Genomic DNA, 15,190 nt, shown 5'->3' with positions numbered 1-15,190 from the left:
GTTATTTCAGTAAGCGTAATACTCTCTAGGTCCATGAATGCTGTTGCAAATGGCAGAGTTCCCTTCTTTTTTATGGCTGAGTAATATTCCATTGTATGTATATGTGGGTATACACACACACACACACACACCACATTTTCTCTATTCATTTCTTGCTGGACAGTTGGGTTGCTGACATATCTTGGCCATTGTAAATTGCCTATATGAATATTGGAATGTTTGTATCTTTTCAAATTCATTTTATTGAAACATATATCCAGCAGTGGATTTTCTGGACCATATGATAATTCTGCCTTTACTTTTTAAGGAACCTCCATATGGTGGGAAAAAATTTTTTAAGCTGACTGTTCCCATGTCCTTGGTTTCCCTCTGTCTGATGCCCTAAGGCCTCCAGGGGTCCGAGTCACCCCGTTCCCTACTAACCGACTTCCTGCATCTGTCCTGACCCTGGTGTCGGAGGAAGAGGAAGAGGAGGACGAGGAGCAGCAGGACGAAGGTCACCGAGACCCCAATGAGGACACTCAGGTACCACGTGAGGCCTGGGGCACCAGAGACGCCTGAGTGAGCCAGGGGTGCCGTTTAACTGGGCACCTGCAGTATGAGGACTCATGCTGGGGTCTGTGTGTCCATCTCCAGCCCATCCCACCCATTTGCAGACGAGGAGACTGAGGCCCAGGGAGATCCAGCCTGGAGCAGGCAGAGCCGGGACTGGAACCAGGGCCATGAGCGTCCTGAGCTCCTCTTGTGCTGGCCCCCAGGAGGACACCAGCTTTCTGCTCTGGGGGCTCCTCACCTGCAGGGGGCTGTCCGAGGGTCTCACCTGGAGCTGAGGGTCCTCCCTTGTCCCCTCCCCTCCCCCACCTCAGCGGGTAGGGGCAGGATGCGTGGAGGGGCTTCTGGGTTCTCCCCTCCCTTCCCACATGCTGCAGTGGAGGGCACAGATCCCCACAGTCACCTCTTTGGGGGCTCCCTGTGCTCCTTGCCCGATGTGGGGTCATACCCAGGTCAGAACAGAGGAAATCTAAGATCTGGGGCACGGGTCTCTCCATTAACACTGGGAGAAGCTGAGGCCCGCACCGGGGTGTGGTGACGGTGAGGGAGTCCACATCAGTGTCTCCAGAGGCGCCTGAACGGGCAGCATAACTCAGCCCTGCTCCTCCGCAGAACCGCCACCACGTCCCCAAGAGCCTGCTCCCCTCTCTGCAGTTTCTGACTCCACTGTGGGGTGGAGCTGATGGAAAAACTGATTCCTGGAGGCCCCTGGGGGTCAAGAGGGGGTGGGGACGGGGCCGCTTTCCACCTCCGCAGCCCTGCTAGCCCCAGCCTGGACCCCGACCCCTGGCCCTTCACCCGGCAGCTCAGAGCCCCTGCAGCCTGTGTTTCCCGTTGATGACCTGAGGGGGTATTAGATCTTCTGGCTCCCACACCGCCCTGGGCTGGGCTGTCTCCCCTGAGCACAGAGCCCCGAGACGCCATAGGTTCGGATCTGGGTCTGTGGCTGGGAGAATGGGATCTTGGGAGGTTGAGCCCAGGAAGGGGTGCCCTGGGCTGACCCGGGGTCCCCACCTCACTCCCCTCCGCCCTGCACGGCCCTGTGGGCTCCCCAAGACCCTCGCACTGCCCACCTGCCCCTCCGGGACCGCAGTGCGGGAGAAAGGGGCGGGGCGCGGGCTCCGAGAGCCCCTCCCTCAGGGGGCCCCTCCCTCAGCGCCCCCTCCTCCACCACCGCCCTGCCCTCCCAGGGCAGAGCCCCGAGCTGCTGAGTTGACGGACAGACTGGGCCTCACCTGAGACCACGAGCACCAGGGGCTCACTGGGCTGTGACAGCAGGTAGGGGTCTGTGCTGAGTGAGCGGTAGCACCTGTAGGTGCCCCCGTGGGCTGAGGTCACAGGGCTCAAGGAGAACTCGGCCTGGTACCGCCCGACTTGGTCCTGGGAGCGCAGACGCAGAGGACTATGGGCTGCCCCCTCCTTGGACAGAAGGAAGGTGTCCGTCCTGTCTCCTGACTGACACAGCAGTCACATTCTGCCCCGGGGCCACCGAGGGGCCCGGCCGCACCGAGAAGGAGGGTCTGTCTCTGAGCCGTCCTGCAGAGAGGAAGGGGGTGCGGGCGTCGGGCCTGGTTCTGAGCGAGACTCCGCGGGCCTCTCTGGCACCTCAACGCTGTCTCTTTTCTCCGAGTCTCTCCCCTCCCCCCACCCCGTCTCTGTCCCTTACTGGGACCCCTCTCCCTGGTCCCAGCATCACCCCTGGGGCTCCCCGGTGGGGCCTGTGCAGAGTCTGGTCCCCAACTTACCCGCTGGCTCCTCTCCTGCCACCAGCAGCTCCAGGGGCTCACTGGGGGCCGACCACTCGGAGGAGAGGCCGTGTCCACCGTAGCATCTGTACCCGCCCCCGTGGACGGTGCCCACCGGGCCCAGGGGAAGTCGGCCTGAGACAGCCCCCCCTGGGGCCTCCGGGCAGGGCACTGGGGGAGATCCTGTCCCCCCTCCTTGGACAGAGCCAATCTGGCGTAGCTGACATCAAAGCGACACTGGAGGGTCAGGTTCTGTCCAGAGGTGATGACAGGGCCCTGCGGGGTCAGGAGGGAGGGCTTCCCAGACAGCCCTGGGGAGAGACACGCGCTGGGTTGTAGGGACCGCTTCCCCCGTGGATACCCCTCTACCAGCCTGGCCCCAGGCCTCGCCGTCTCAGTCTGTGTGTCTGTCCTGTGAGCCCCATGCTCCTCTCCCCACCCTCTCACAGGGGCTCCCCTGGGAGCAGAGACCCCAGTATGTTGTCTTGTCTGCACAAATGTATGGGGTCAGGACGGGATTCCTCACCTGAGACCAGGAGGTCCAGGGGGCCGCTGGGGGCCGACCACACCCTGGGGGTGTCCCTGTAAAAGCCGTAGCATCTGAACATCCACCCGTGCCCGGGGGTCACGGGGCCCACGGGGAACAGGGCCTGGGTCTGCCAGTTGGGGGTTTGCTGTGCAAGGTCCAAGAGGCCTCGTCTTCTCCTTCCTTGGTCGGAAGGAATCTGTTAAATCCCTGACAGGAGCCACACTGGAGGGTCACATTCCCTCCCGAGGTCACCACAGGGCTCAGCAGGGCTGAAAGGCTGGGTTTGCCGTAGAGTCCTAGGAGACAAGCAGGCAGCCTGTTCCGTGAGGCTCTCGCCCTCCCTCCAAGGGCTGGGCTGGAAGAGCACCCCCTGAGAGCAGACCCCCCTCCCGAGGGCAGAGCCTGAGGCCCCTGAGTGTCCCTCACCTGTCACCACCAGCTCCAGGGGTCGCTGCGCTCTGACCAGCCAGTGGGGGCGCTGTAGTAGCACCGAGAGCTCCCTGCGTGGTCCTGCCCCATGTAGTGGATGGAGAGCCTGGCCTTGTCCCCAGGACCCGGGGGTTTCTGTCTGTCCCAGAGAACCAGGCCTCCCTCTTTATCCAGATGGAACTCCTGGGCCTCCAGGGTCCCCCCGCACCAGATGGTCACGGGGCTCCCCCAGGGGACCACAGAGCCTGGCTCAACCCAGATGGTGGGTTTGGGGAGGGTCCCTGGAAGGAAATCAGAGGCGGGCTCACTGGGCGTCTCCCCCAGGCCCCGGCTCTCAGCCCAGACCTCCCAGACTCCCCTTCCATGAGCCCTGAGCTGCCCTCCCCCTTCCCATGGCCTGGGGGTGACCTCGTCCCCATGAGAGGAGGGAGCCGGGCCCTGGGAGAGACTCACCAGCCTGCACCTGGGTCCTCAGGCCCACACTCAGCCCTGGAAGAGAGTGCCCTGTGAGAGGTGTGCCCTCAGCTCTGAGCATCGCCTCTCCTCCCCGGGAGCCTCCTGGGCCGTGGGGTCCCCTGAGGGAGCAGGCTGGCTGGGGGGTCCCTCCAGACCACGGCTCCCCCTGCCCCTCCCATCTCACTGAGGCAGAGCAGGACGGGCAGCGTGGGGGCCATGGCATCTCCTCCCTGCGGTCCAGGCTGTGAGGATGGAGAAGACCTGGATGTCCTCTGGACAGACAGACCACAGGGTGTGTCCTCTCTGAGGCTGGGGCTTCACGTCATATCAGCAACGCCACAGGAAGGGGAACTACCTCTTCATGAGAACCTAGCTCTCATTCCTGTGACAGTCCCAGTGTGTTCCTGAGACGCTCATTTCAGGTGTGGGCAAGCAGGGCATGTCCTTCCCTCCGAGAGCCTCACCTCGGGGTCTGCTTCCTCCTATGCCCGTACAACAGAAGGTCTCCGGCGGTCCTCTCCGTGGACGGGTCACCTGGCCCTGTAAATGCTTCGGGGAGGATGCCAGCCCCTTCTGCCCTGCAGGGCTTAGATCCCCAGAGACAGAGGTCAACAGCTTCCTGGGGCTCAGTGGAGTCCATGTGGCTGAGAGCCCAGAGGCGCCACTCAGGGAATATGGAAGGAAACTGACTCCTCCCCTGCCCTGGAGTGTAGGTTCCCCCCATCACAGCCCCCTTCAGGGGCGTTTCTCTTTATCGCATCACCGTCCAGCCCACCTTCCTGGGAACAAGCCCCTGGGTGCTTCCTGCCTCCTCAGGGCACCAGGGTCCTTGGGCACAGTCTCCTCCCGGTCTTGTCATCACCTGCAAGCTTTCAGTCAGTTCAGTTCAGTCACTCAGTCGTGTCCGACTCTTTGCGACCCCATGAATCGCAGCACGCCAGGCCTCCCTGTCCATCACCAACTCCCGGAGTTCACTCAAACTCACGTCCATAGAGTTGGTGATGCCATCCAGCCATCTCATCCTGTGTTCTCCCCTTCACCTCCTGCCCCCAATCCCTCCCAGCATAAGAGTCTTTTCCAATGAGTCAACTCTTCGCATGAGGTGGCCAAAGTACTGGAGTTTCAGCTTTAGCATCATTCCCTCCAAAGAAATCCCAGGGCTAATCTCCTTCAGAATGGACTGGTTGGATCTCCTTGCAGTCCAAGGGACTCTCAAGAGTCTTCTCCAACACCACAGTTCAAAAGCATCAATTATTCAGCACTCAGCTTTCTTCACAGTCCAACTCTCACATTCATACATGACCACGGGAAAAATCATACCCTTGACTAGATGGACATTTGTTGGTAAAGTAATGTGTCTGCTGTTGAATATGCTATCTAGGTTGGTCATGACTTTCCTTCCAAGGAGTAAGCGTCTTTTAATTTCATGGCTGCAATCACCATCTGCAGTGATTTTTGAGCCCAAAAATATAGTCTGACACTGTTTCCGTTGTTTCCCCATCTATTTCCCATGAAGTGATCGAACTAGATGCCATGATCTTCGTTTTCTGAATGTTGAGCTTTAAGCCAACTTTTCCACTCTCCTCTTTCACTTTCATCAAGAGGCTTTTTAGTTCTCTTCACTTTCTGTCATAAGGGTGGTGTCATCTGCGTATCTGAGGTTATCGATATTTCTCCTGGGAATCTTGATTCCAGCTTGTGCTTCTTCCAGCCCAGTGTTTCTCATGATGTACTCTGCAAGCTTTAGGGGGTATGGGTTGGGGTCAGGGCTCTCACTCTGTTGGAGAACAGATGCTCCTGTAAATATATGCCTGCTGCTCATGTACCTGGGGCGGCTTTGTCCTTTCTCTGCGCCTGAGGTTCCTCCTCTGCCTGTTGTCCCGGCCCCAGCCCTCAGAGGGGCTGCTGGCTCTTGCTGCCGTCATCATGGTCAATTTCCAGATGAGGTGACGGCAGGAGAGGATGGATGTGAAGGGCTGCGGGCTGAGACTGCACCAAAGTGGGTGAGTGTGGTGCCCACCCAGGGCCTCTTCTGCTCCTAATGCTGAGACGTGCTTGGAGAGTGTTTCTGAAACACGGAGCAACAGACAAGTGCAGAAAGAAAGTTCCCCAAACGGAGGGGAACCACAGCAAAGCACGGGAGGTAGGCGGTGTGGCCCCGGCGGCCGGAGTGTTCTCAGGGTCAGAGGCAGAGGTTTCCACCTGTGTGCACACAGAGAGGCACCCATCCTCACAGGCAGGGAGGGCCAGGGCTCCGGATGGAGGCTGGTACCCGGAGCCCCCCTCCCGCAGTGTCTGGCGGGCACTGGGAGCCCTCCGCTCATAGCCTCAGGCCTGCAGTCAGCACCATGCAGCCTCCCTCACCTGGCAGGAAACACACTCGGCCCCACGCTATCAGCCATGGCGTCCATGTGCGGGAGGCTGTGGGGCCCCCATGCCCCATCCTGAGGGCACAGCTCTGAGCAGGGGCAGAGTCTGTGGCCGTGGACTCCGGGGCATGGTGTGGCTGCAGAGGGCCCCCCGTCAGACTGCCTCCCAGGCCACTCCCGGGAGAAACCTTCTATGAGAGATGGTGAGTGTGAGGAGTGGACCTCGGCCTGACCCCCAGTGAGGACAGTGCTGTGGAGAGCAGCCTGCTGAGACGTGGGGTGTCCGAGTCAAGGAAAGAGAGGCAATAGGAAAAGGTGAAGCTTATTTTAAATACACTGTTGTTCAGTCACTAAGCCGTGTCTGAGTCTTTGCAACCCCCATGGACTGCAGGATGCCAGGCTCCCCGGTCCATCACTGTTTCCCAGAGCTTGCTCAAACTGATGTCCATTAAGATGGTCATGCCGTCCAACCTCTCATCCTCTTTTGCCCCCTAATTCTTCTGTTCCCGATGTTTCCCAGCATCAGGGTCTTTTCCAATGACTTGCCTGTTCACATTAGGTGACCAAAGTATTGGAGTCTCAGCTTCAGCATCAGTCCTTCCAATGAATATTCAGGGTTGATTTCCTTTAAGATTGACTGGTTTGAACTCCTTGCAGTCCAAGGGACTCTCAAGAGTCTTTTCCAGCACCACAGTTCAAAGGCATCAGTTCTTCAGTGCTCAGCTTTCTCTGTAGTCCAACTTTAATATTCATACCTGACTACTGGAAAAACTGTAACTTTGACTAGACGGACATTTGTCAGCAAAGTAATCTCTCTGCTTTTTAACACGCTGTTTAGGTTTGTCATAGCTTTTCTTCCAAGGAGCAAGCATCTTAATTTCATGGCTGTAGTCACTGTCCACAGTGATTTTGGAGCCCAAGAAAATAAAGTCTGTCACTGCTTCCATTGTTTCCTCATCTATTTGCCATGAAGTGATGGGACCAGATGCCATGATGTTAGTTTTTTGAATGTTTAGGTTAAACCAGCTTTTCTACTGTCCCCTTTCACCTTTATCAAGATGCTCTTTAGTTCCTCTTTGCTTTTTGCCATTAGGGCAATGTTATCTGGATATCTGAGGTTACTAATATTTCTCCCAGCAATGTTGAATCCACGTTGTGCTTCATCCAGCCCAGCATTTATCCTGATGTACTCTGCATACAAGTTAAATAAGCGAGGTGACTATATACAGCCTTGACGTACTCCTTTCCCAATTTTGAACCAGTCAGTTGTTCCATGTCCGGTTCTAACTGTTGCTTCTTGTCTTGCATACAGGTTTCTCAGGAGGCAGGTCAGATGGTCTGGTATTCCCATCTCTTTAAGAATTTTCTACAGTTTGTTGTGATCCACACAGCCAAAGGCTTTTGTGTAGTCAATGAAGCAGAAGTAGATGTTTTTCTGGAATTCCTTTGCTTTTTTTATGATCGAACAGATGTTGGCAATTTGATGCCTGGTTTCTCTGCCTTTTTCTAAATCCACCCTGTACATCTGAAGGTTCTTGGTTCAGGTACAGCTGAAGCCTAGACTGAAGGATTTTGAGCATTACCTTGCTAGCATGTGAAATGAGACCAATTGTATGGTAGTTTGAGCATTCTTTGGTATTGCCCTGCATTGAGATTGGAATGAAAACTGACCTTTTTCAGTTATCAAGAGAATGGCAAGCTTATTGGGATCAGACTACGTCTTACAAAAAGGTGATGCCAGGAGATATTGGAGAAGCACCTTCATGGAATTCATTAGGAACAATTTTATACTGAGTCAAAAAATTATTTGTAAAGGAGAAACATGAAAGGGTCATTAGAGGGAGAAGTCTCTGAATCCTGAAATTCGGGCACCACTTCTGACCTGTGGGCAGAGTCTCAGCCACTAAGCCCACCAGGTCATGCTGCTTCTTCCTCAGCGAGAAGGAGTGCTGTGGGAGGATGGGTCCCTTAACCTTCACCTGTATTTTCCTCTCCTTGTCGCTGAGACACACCCTTCTTTAAAAAAATAAAATGTTTTCAAGTAGCTTGATAGAGAATGAGGGTGAAAGATGGCATTGCCAGAGGAGCCAGGGCTTAGCTATTGACTGTTTTCACACTGAAACGAATACTAACTAATGTCATGGAGCAAGTGAGATGCAAGAGTGAGGAAAACAGGGCCAAAATGTGAGCTTTGGAAGATTACACTGGCTCACACAAACGCGGCCACAGATGCATGACATGTAGGTACACAGGTGTGCACGCACGCACGCCCATACATGAGTGCTCAGAGTTCAGGTGGAGTATATTTAGGACCTTGTTTTCTTCAGTGGAGGAGGAGAATGCACATTTGTTCAGAAATAAAAGTGTCCGTACATATATTAAACATGAGAGTAACTGGCTTAAATTAGAAATGGAATCACTTACAACATGTTTGTTCTACTTAAATGAAGGAAAACTTTTCAGCTTTCTTGAGGTGTAACTGACAAGACTTGTATATTTCAAATGCAGAGCCTGATGTTCTGATACACGCTTACCCTGTGAAACAGCACGATCATGCTAATTAGCGTGTCCATCAGCTCCTGTAGTTCATCTTGGTTTGCGGATCTGGTGGGGACACTTCCGGGCTACCCTCTGAGCATTGAGTCTACAGTAGAGTATGGTCAGTGCTAGTCGCATCGCTGCACATCAGGTCTCCAGAACTTTCTCGTCTGCATCCCTGAAACTTTGACCCCATGACCAGCCCCTCCCCATTTCCACCCCCCCTCCCTTTCCCAGCCTCTGACAACTACCCGTCTGGTTCTGAGTCTATTAGATCCCACAGGTCAGTGAGCTCCTGCTCACTGTGTTTGCTGTCTGTCTTGCTTTACTTGGCATAATGTCCTCCAGGTTCATCGATGATGTCTCAAAAGGAAGGATTTCCAACGTGTTAAAGGCTGAAAAATACTCCATTGTGTTTGTGTGTCTCATTTTTCTTTTATTCCTTTATCTATTGACAGACCCTGAAATTGTTTCCATATCTTGGCCATTGTGAACAATGCTTCAGTGAACACAAAGGGCAGATACGCCTGTGAGGTCCTGGCTTCCTCACCTTTGGATACATACCCCGGAGTGGAATTGCTGGATCATATGGTAGGTAGTTCTGTTTTTAGTTTTTGAGGAAAATCCATAGTTTTCCATGGTAGCTGCACCGATTTGCCTTACCAACGACCATGCACAAGGTTCTCTTCTCTCTGCATTTTGGCAGCACTTGTTGTCTTTTTCCTAGGAGTCAAGTGTCTGTAACACGTGCAGTGACATCTCACTGGCTCTGGCGTGTGCTCCCCTGAGGACTGGTGGATGCTGAGCACCTTTCCATGTCTGTTTGGTCATTCAGACATCGTCTTTTGAGAGATACCTGTTCAGGTCCTGTGCCCATTTAAAAACCGGGTTGGTGTTACTTTGGGTTGAGTTGTGTGAGCTCCTTGTATATTTGAGAAGTAGCTCCTTATCAGATGTGTTTTTGCACACGTCTCCCGTTGCACCCATTGCCTTTCCTGTGACTGTTTCCTTTGCTGGGTGGGTTTTATTTACCGGACTCCCCCTGACCTGGTTCTGTCTTTGCTGCCTGTGCTTTTGGTGTCATATCCAAAGAAACCTTGTCCACACCCATGTCCCGACGCTCCCCCTGTGTTTCTTCTTGTTCTTTCATGGTTTCAGGCCCTGTGTTTAAGTCTCTGCTGCGTTTTGAGATGATTTCGCATATAGTGTGAGCTGAGGGTCCCGCTTCATTCTCCTACCTGCTGTCATCTGGCTCTTTCAGCACTGTTTATTGAAGGGACTCTCCTCTCCCCTTCTGTGTTCTGGGCACCTTGTGGAAGGTCAGTTCACTGAACCTCTTTAAGACAATTGTTTTCACTAATTAGGAACTCCTACATCTGCATTTCTGGACGACTGTCTCTTGCCCTGGGTGGAGTCACAGTGCCCCAGTTCTTGAGCCCCAGAACTACTTTGTAGAATCATAGCTGCTTTTTTGTTAAACAGAGGCAAGACCTGCCGGGGAAGGGAAATGCAATTTATCCACATTCAACATAGAAACGCACGGTACTCTTTCTGAAACCTCGTGGTTCAAACTCCCAGTCCAGGGCTTTCTGCTGAATTCATCACCTTGAAGTCTGCAGTGCTATGATGTGGCAGAGATGTGGGAATGAGCAGTTTAGGTGGGAGGTTCATTTAACCAGTGAAGTGTGAGACTCTCACCGAGGGGTCCTTAAGAGCCTCGCTGGACCAGTTGGGCTCATCGTCTCTCCTGGACGCAGCTGGCTTTTTCTGAGGGCGGACGAGGCACCGATTCAGCGGGAAGTCCTGGGGGTGTCTCCTGAACAGGGTCTTGCCGCGAGGACAGACTCTGCTATGTCTCTCATGTGCCCTCTAGTGGCCATGGGCAGGATGGCTCTAAACTGGAAGAAAAGTGCCTTTCAAGGTACGAGAGATGAAGCTAGTGGTAAAGAAGCCGCCTGCCAAGGCAGGAAACCAGAGAGTCTCGCGTTCAGCCCCTGGGTGGGGAAGATGCCCGGATGATGGCATGACAACCCACTCCAGTATTCTTGCCTGGAGAATCTCATGGACAGAGGAGCTTGGCAGGCTACAGCCCATGGGTTTGCAAACAGTCGGACATGACTGAAGCACACACATGTCCCAGTGGTGTCGGAGGGTTCTCTTTTCTCCACACCCTCTCCAGCATTTATTACCTGTATTTGTTGATATCCATTCCAACTGGTGTGTGATGGTAACTCATTGCAGGTTTCATCTGCATTTTTCTAAATATTGACAGTGTTGAGCATCTTCTCGTGTGCCCGTTGGCCATCTGTATATCTTTGGGAAAATGTCTGTTCAGTTCTGCCTATTTTTGATGGGTTGTTTGTTTCTTTGATTTTGAGTCATATGAGCAGTTCATATATTTTGGTCATATCATTTGCAAATGTTTCTACCTTTCCATATGTAGTCTTTTCTAGTTGAAGGTTTCCTTTGCTGTGCTAAAGTTTATAGGTTTGATGAGGTCCCATTTGTTAATTTTTGCTTTTATTTATTTTGCCTTGGGAGGCTGATCTATGAAAATATTGATACAATGTATATCAAAGAGTACTTGGCCCATGTTCTTTTCCAGTAGTTTTATGATGTTATGTCTAACATTTAGATCTTCAAACCGTTTTGAGTTTTTTATATAGTGTGGGAGAATGTTCTAGTTTCATTGATTTACATGTAACTGTCCAGTGAACCCTCCCACCTCTTTGACCTGGAAATGAGAGGCCACCTTCACTCTGCCCTGCATACTGTGGGGCTGATTCCCTTGGTGCCCTTGATTCTCAAGCTCCGGGAATCAGCACCACGGACAGAGGCGAGGAGGCCACCTTCACTCAGCCTACACACTGTGGGGCTGATTCCCTTGGTGCCCTTGACACTCAGGCTCCCGGGAATCAGTACCACGGACAGAGGCCACCGTCACTCTGCCCTGCACGCTGTGGGACTGGTTTCCTTGGTGTCCTTGACTCTCAGGCTCCGGGAATCAGCACCACGGACAGAGGCGGGGAGGACGCCTCCTCTTCTCTCCCTGCCCAGCTGGGTGGCTTCCCCTTCACGCAATTCTTCTCACTATGAGCAGCCAGTAGGGACCAGTGAGCTCAGTTATACTTGGGACCTGAAGCCCACTCCCTTCATCCCCACCCCACCCTAGACCCTGTGGGAAACAACCTGTAAAGGTTTAGTGGGGAAGGGGGAGCAGGAGGTCGCCCAGGGCAGGAAAACTCTGTCTCCTCTAGGCTAGGAGGACTCGGTTACTCAGCGGACGTGGAGCTCGCGCATGTGGGTGGGGTCTGCAGGCCCCAGCTGCTCCCTGGAACAAGGACAGAAGGAGGATGTGGGGGTGTGCCTGGGTCTTCATGCTGCTTTTAGCTCCATGTCTTCCCTCAAAGCCCAGAGCGTTCCCCTCTTAAGTCCCCTCTCTGCACACCTAGCACTGCCTGGACCCTGGGGAGGGAGTATGTGGAGCAGAGGGAGAGGGGCCCCCTTGTATTATCCATCCCTCCGTGAGGTGGGGTCTCCTCTGGCTGACATCCCCGTGTCTCCCTTCTTCCCATGCAGCCCAGAGCTGCCCGGGGACAGGGCTGAGCTGTGGGTCTGACTTCTTAGTGGGAATGGGCAAGTGTCTCCTCACCTAAGAGCAGGAGCTCCAGGGAGTTGCTGGGGAGGGACAGCATGTGTGTGTGTGTGTGGGTGCTCTGTGAGCTGTAGCACCTATAGGTCCCACTGTGGGCTGAGGTCACAGCACTCAGGGTGAAGTTGGCCTGAATGGGTGGAGCCGGGTCCTGCAGACGAAGGTGCTGGGGAGCAGCGAGCGACCCCTCCTTGGACAGATGGAAGGTGTCTGACCGGACCTCAGAGCGACACTGCAGGGTCACATTCTCTCCCCGGGGCACTGAGGCCCCCGGGCGGGCAGAGAGGGAGGGTTTCCTGTGCATTCCTGGGGGAGAGGGCAGAGGTGATGAGCAGAGAACCCCTCCCCATACCCCGGACCCTGAGCAGGGGGCTTCCCTGTGAGCCCTCCCAGCTCCTCTCAGCCTGTCTGTGTGTCTTTCCTTAATCTCCGTGTCTCTCACTCCTGTTTTCACATTCCCCCCCAGACCCCTGCCCCACCTGGGCCTCTGCTCCAGCACCCTCTCCCCGGACCCGTCACCACAAAGGCCAACCCTGGTCCAGCGCCCTGAGCAGACAGTCGGGACCTGGGCCAGGACAGGGGCTCCTCACCCGTGATCAGGATGTCCAAGGGGGCACTGGGGGCCCACCACATGTAGAAGAGGTTGTGTCCACTGTAGCATCTGTACCGGCCGCCATGGGCGTGGCTCATCCAGCCCAGGGGGAGGTCGGGGCTCTGCTGCCCTTCTAGAGAGAGGGGAGGGGTGAGCCCCTCGTCCTTGGTCAGAGCAAATCTGCTAAGGCCGGCCTGAACGACACTGGAGGGTCAGGTTGTCTCCGGGGAGCACAACCGAGCCGGGCTGGGTCGACAGCGAGGGTTTCCTGTACATTCCTGCGGGTGAGGGGCTGTGTTAAAGGGGGACTGCCACCCTAGTGACCCCAGGTGTGGGCTGGGAGGGCAGGGGCCCCCTAAGCACACACTCTGCTCCTCTGCCCATGAGGAGGCTCCCACGGTGGGGGGGACCTGGAGGGACCCACCCCGCCCTCTTACCTGTCACCACCAGGAGCAGGGGGTCACTCTGTGCTGACCAGCTGTACCTGCTCTGATATGCACACTGATACTGCCCGGCATCACTTGAGCTCAAGGATTCAAAGGGCAACCTGGCCTTGTTCCTGGAACCCTGAGGGCCCTTAGCCTCCCAGTATACAGAGCTCCTCTCTTTATGCAGAGGGTAGACATCAGCCAGCAGAGACCCCTGACACCAGATGGTCACGGGGCTCCCCTGGGCGACCATGGTGCCTGGGTCAGCCCGGATGGAGGGTTTGGGGAGAACCTCTGGAAAGGAATCAGAGCTGAGGAGTCAGGGCACCTTCTCCCCCAGGTTTCCCAGCTGCCACCCAGGCCCCTCCCAGATGGGCCACCAGTGGCCCTGACCCGCTGTGCTCCCCAGTGAACAGGGGTGGTGGGTGGAAGCAGGAGGTCTGGGGGCTCACCTGGTTGTCCCTGGTCCCCTGGGCCCCAGCACAGCCCTGAAGAGAGTTCCCTGTGAGTGCCCGCCCCACCACATGTCCTGGACGCTCCAGGTCTGCTCTGCGCCCTGAGGTCTGGGGTCAGATCCGGGCTGAGGACATTCCCCTCTCCCCCAAGAAAGTCTGTCCCCACTGAGCCTCCTGCATCCTGGGGTCTCTGTCTCTGTGCTTTGGACAGAATACCATTTGAAAACAGTGAATGGTGTTTTTTTAATCCACTCATCAGCAATGGACATCTGGATTGTTGTCCTTTTTTGTCTCCTGTGGCTACCTCAGTGAACATACCTGCATAAATGTTTGAGTATCTGTTGGCGGCTTTCTGTTTTTTAATTGTGGTAGGAGCGCTTAACAGGGGGTCTGCTTTCTGTGCCGCCTGGTGCACAGCACGGTGTAGCCAGCCACAGGTCAGCACTCCGTGCCTCAGCATGTCTCCAGAGCCTATTCATCTTGCAGAACTGAAACTGCACCACAAAATGGGCCTTCTACGCCAAATGCTAATTCCGGTTTGCTTTTCCAGGAACTGCCAACTTGCTTTGCACAGTGGTGGAGCCATTTCCCATTCTCACCCGCAATGTCACAGCTTCAGGTTTCTCCACTGCCTCATCACCAGTTGTTAATTTCTCAAATCATGGTCTATCTCCTTGAGTTCCAACGGTATCTCATCGTGGTTTAACTTTCATTTCCCTAATGACAGATGTTCTAAACATCCTTTCCTGTGCTAGCCATCCACCTGTATATCTTCTCTGTAGAAATATCTATTTAAGCCTTTGACTGTTTTAAAAATATTGGGTCACTTCTTGTTATTGAGTTAAAGATATTCTTCATGTATCAGGATACTATACTCTGACTAGACGATGTGCTAATATTTTTTTCAAATTTTGTTGGCTGTCTTTTATACTCTGGAGAGTGTTTTTGAGGTACCACCAGGGTAAATTTTGGTGAAATTCATCTTTTCTTTTTCTTTTCTTTTCTTTTCTTCTGGTCCTTTTCCTGTCATAGCAAAGAATCTATTGTCAAGTCAACAGATGAAGATTTACTTTCTGTTTTCTCTTAGAGAATTTTAGCTGTCACATGGAGCCATTCTGAGCTGATCTTTTTATGTGGCGTGTGTCACATCGATCTTCGTTCTGCGGGTGGATATCCGAATTTCCCAGCTCCGTTTGTCTCAGAGAATGTCCTCTCCCCCTTGAGTCGTCTTGACCCTGTCAGAACCTCCCGCCCCCCCCCCCCCCTCGGTCGTCTGTTTGTGTGTCAGCTTCCATTTTACCCCTGAGGACCGAAGCAGAGAGCGGGGGAGGGCTCGGGGCCCCTGCCCTGTCCGCACCACCTCCTGAGGGCCTTCCCGGTGCCCGAACTTGCTGCCCACCTGCAGGGACCGGGGCAGCTGTCCTGTCTGGGGGTCTCAGGGCGCC

General features: G+C 54.4%; 1 pseudogene; it reads right to left on the bottom strand.

Moving 5' to 3' along the window:
• Positions 1-240: 240 nt before the first annotated feature.
• Positions 241-3,929, bottom strand: LOC129631460 (leukocyte immunoglobulin-like receptor subfamily B member 3; annotated as a pseudogene).
• Positions 3,930-15,190: the final 11,261 nt, after the last annotated feature.

The sequence above is a fragment of the Bubalus kerabau genome, chromosome 17 (genome assembly GCF_029407905.1).
Source record: "Bubalus kerabau isolate K-KA32 ecotype Philippines breed swamp buffalo chromosome 17, PCC_UOA_SB_1v2, whole genome shotgun sequence".
Classification (NCBI taxonomy): domain Eukaryota; kingdom Metazoa; phylum Chordata; class Mammalia; order Artiodactyla; family Bovidae; genus Bubalus; species Bubalus kerabau.
The sequence above is the reverse complement of the archived record's forward strand: the minus strand, read 5'-3'. Positions and strand labels throughout refer to the sequence as shown.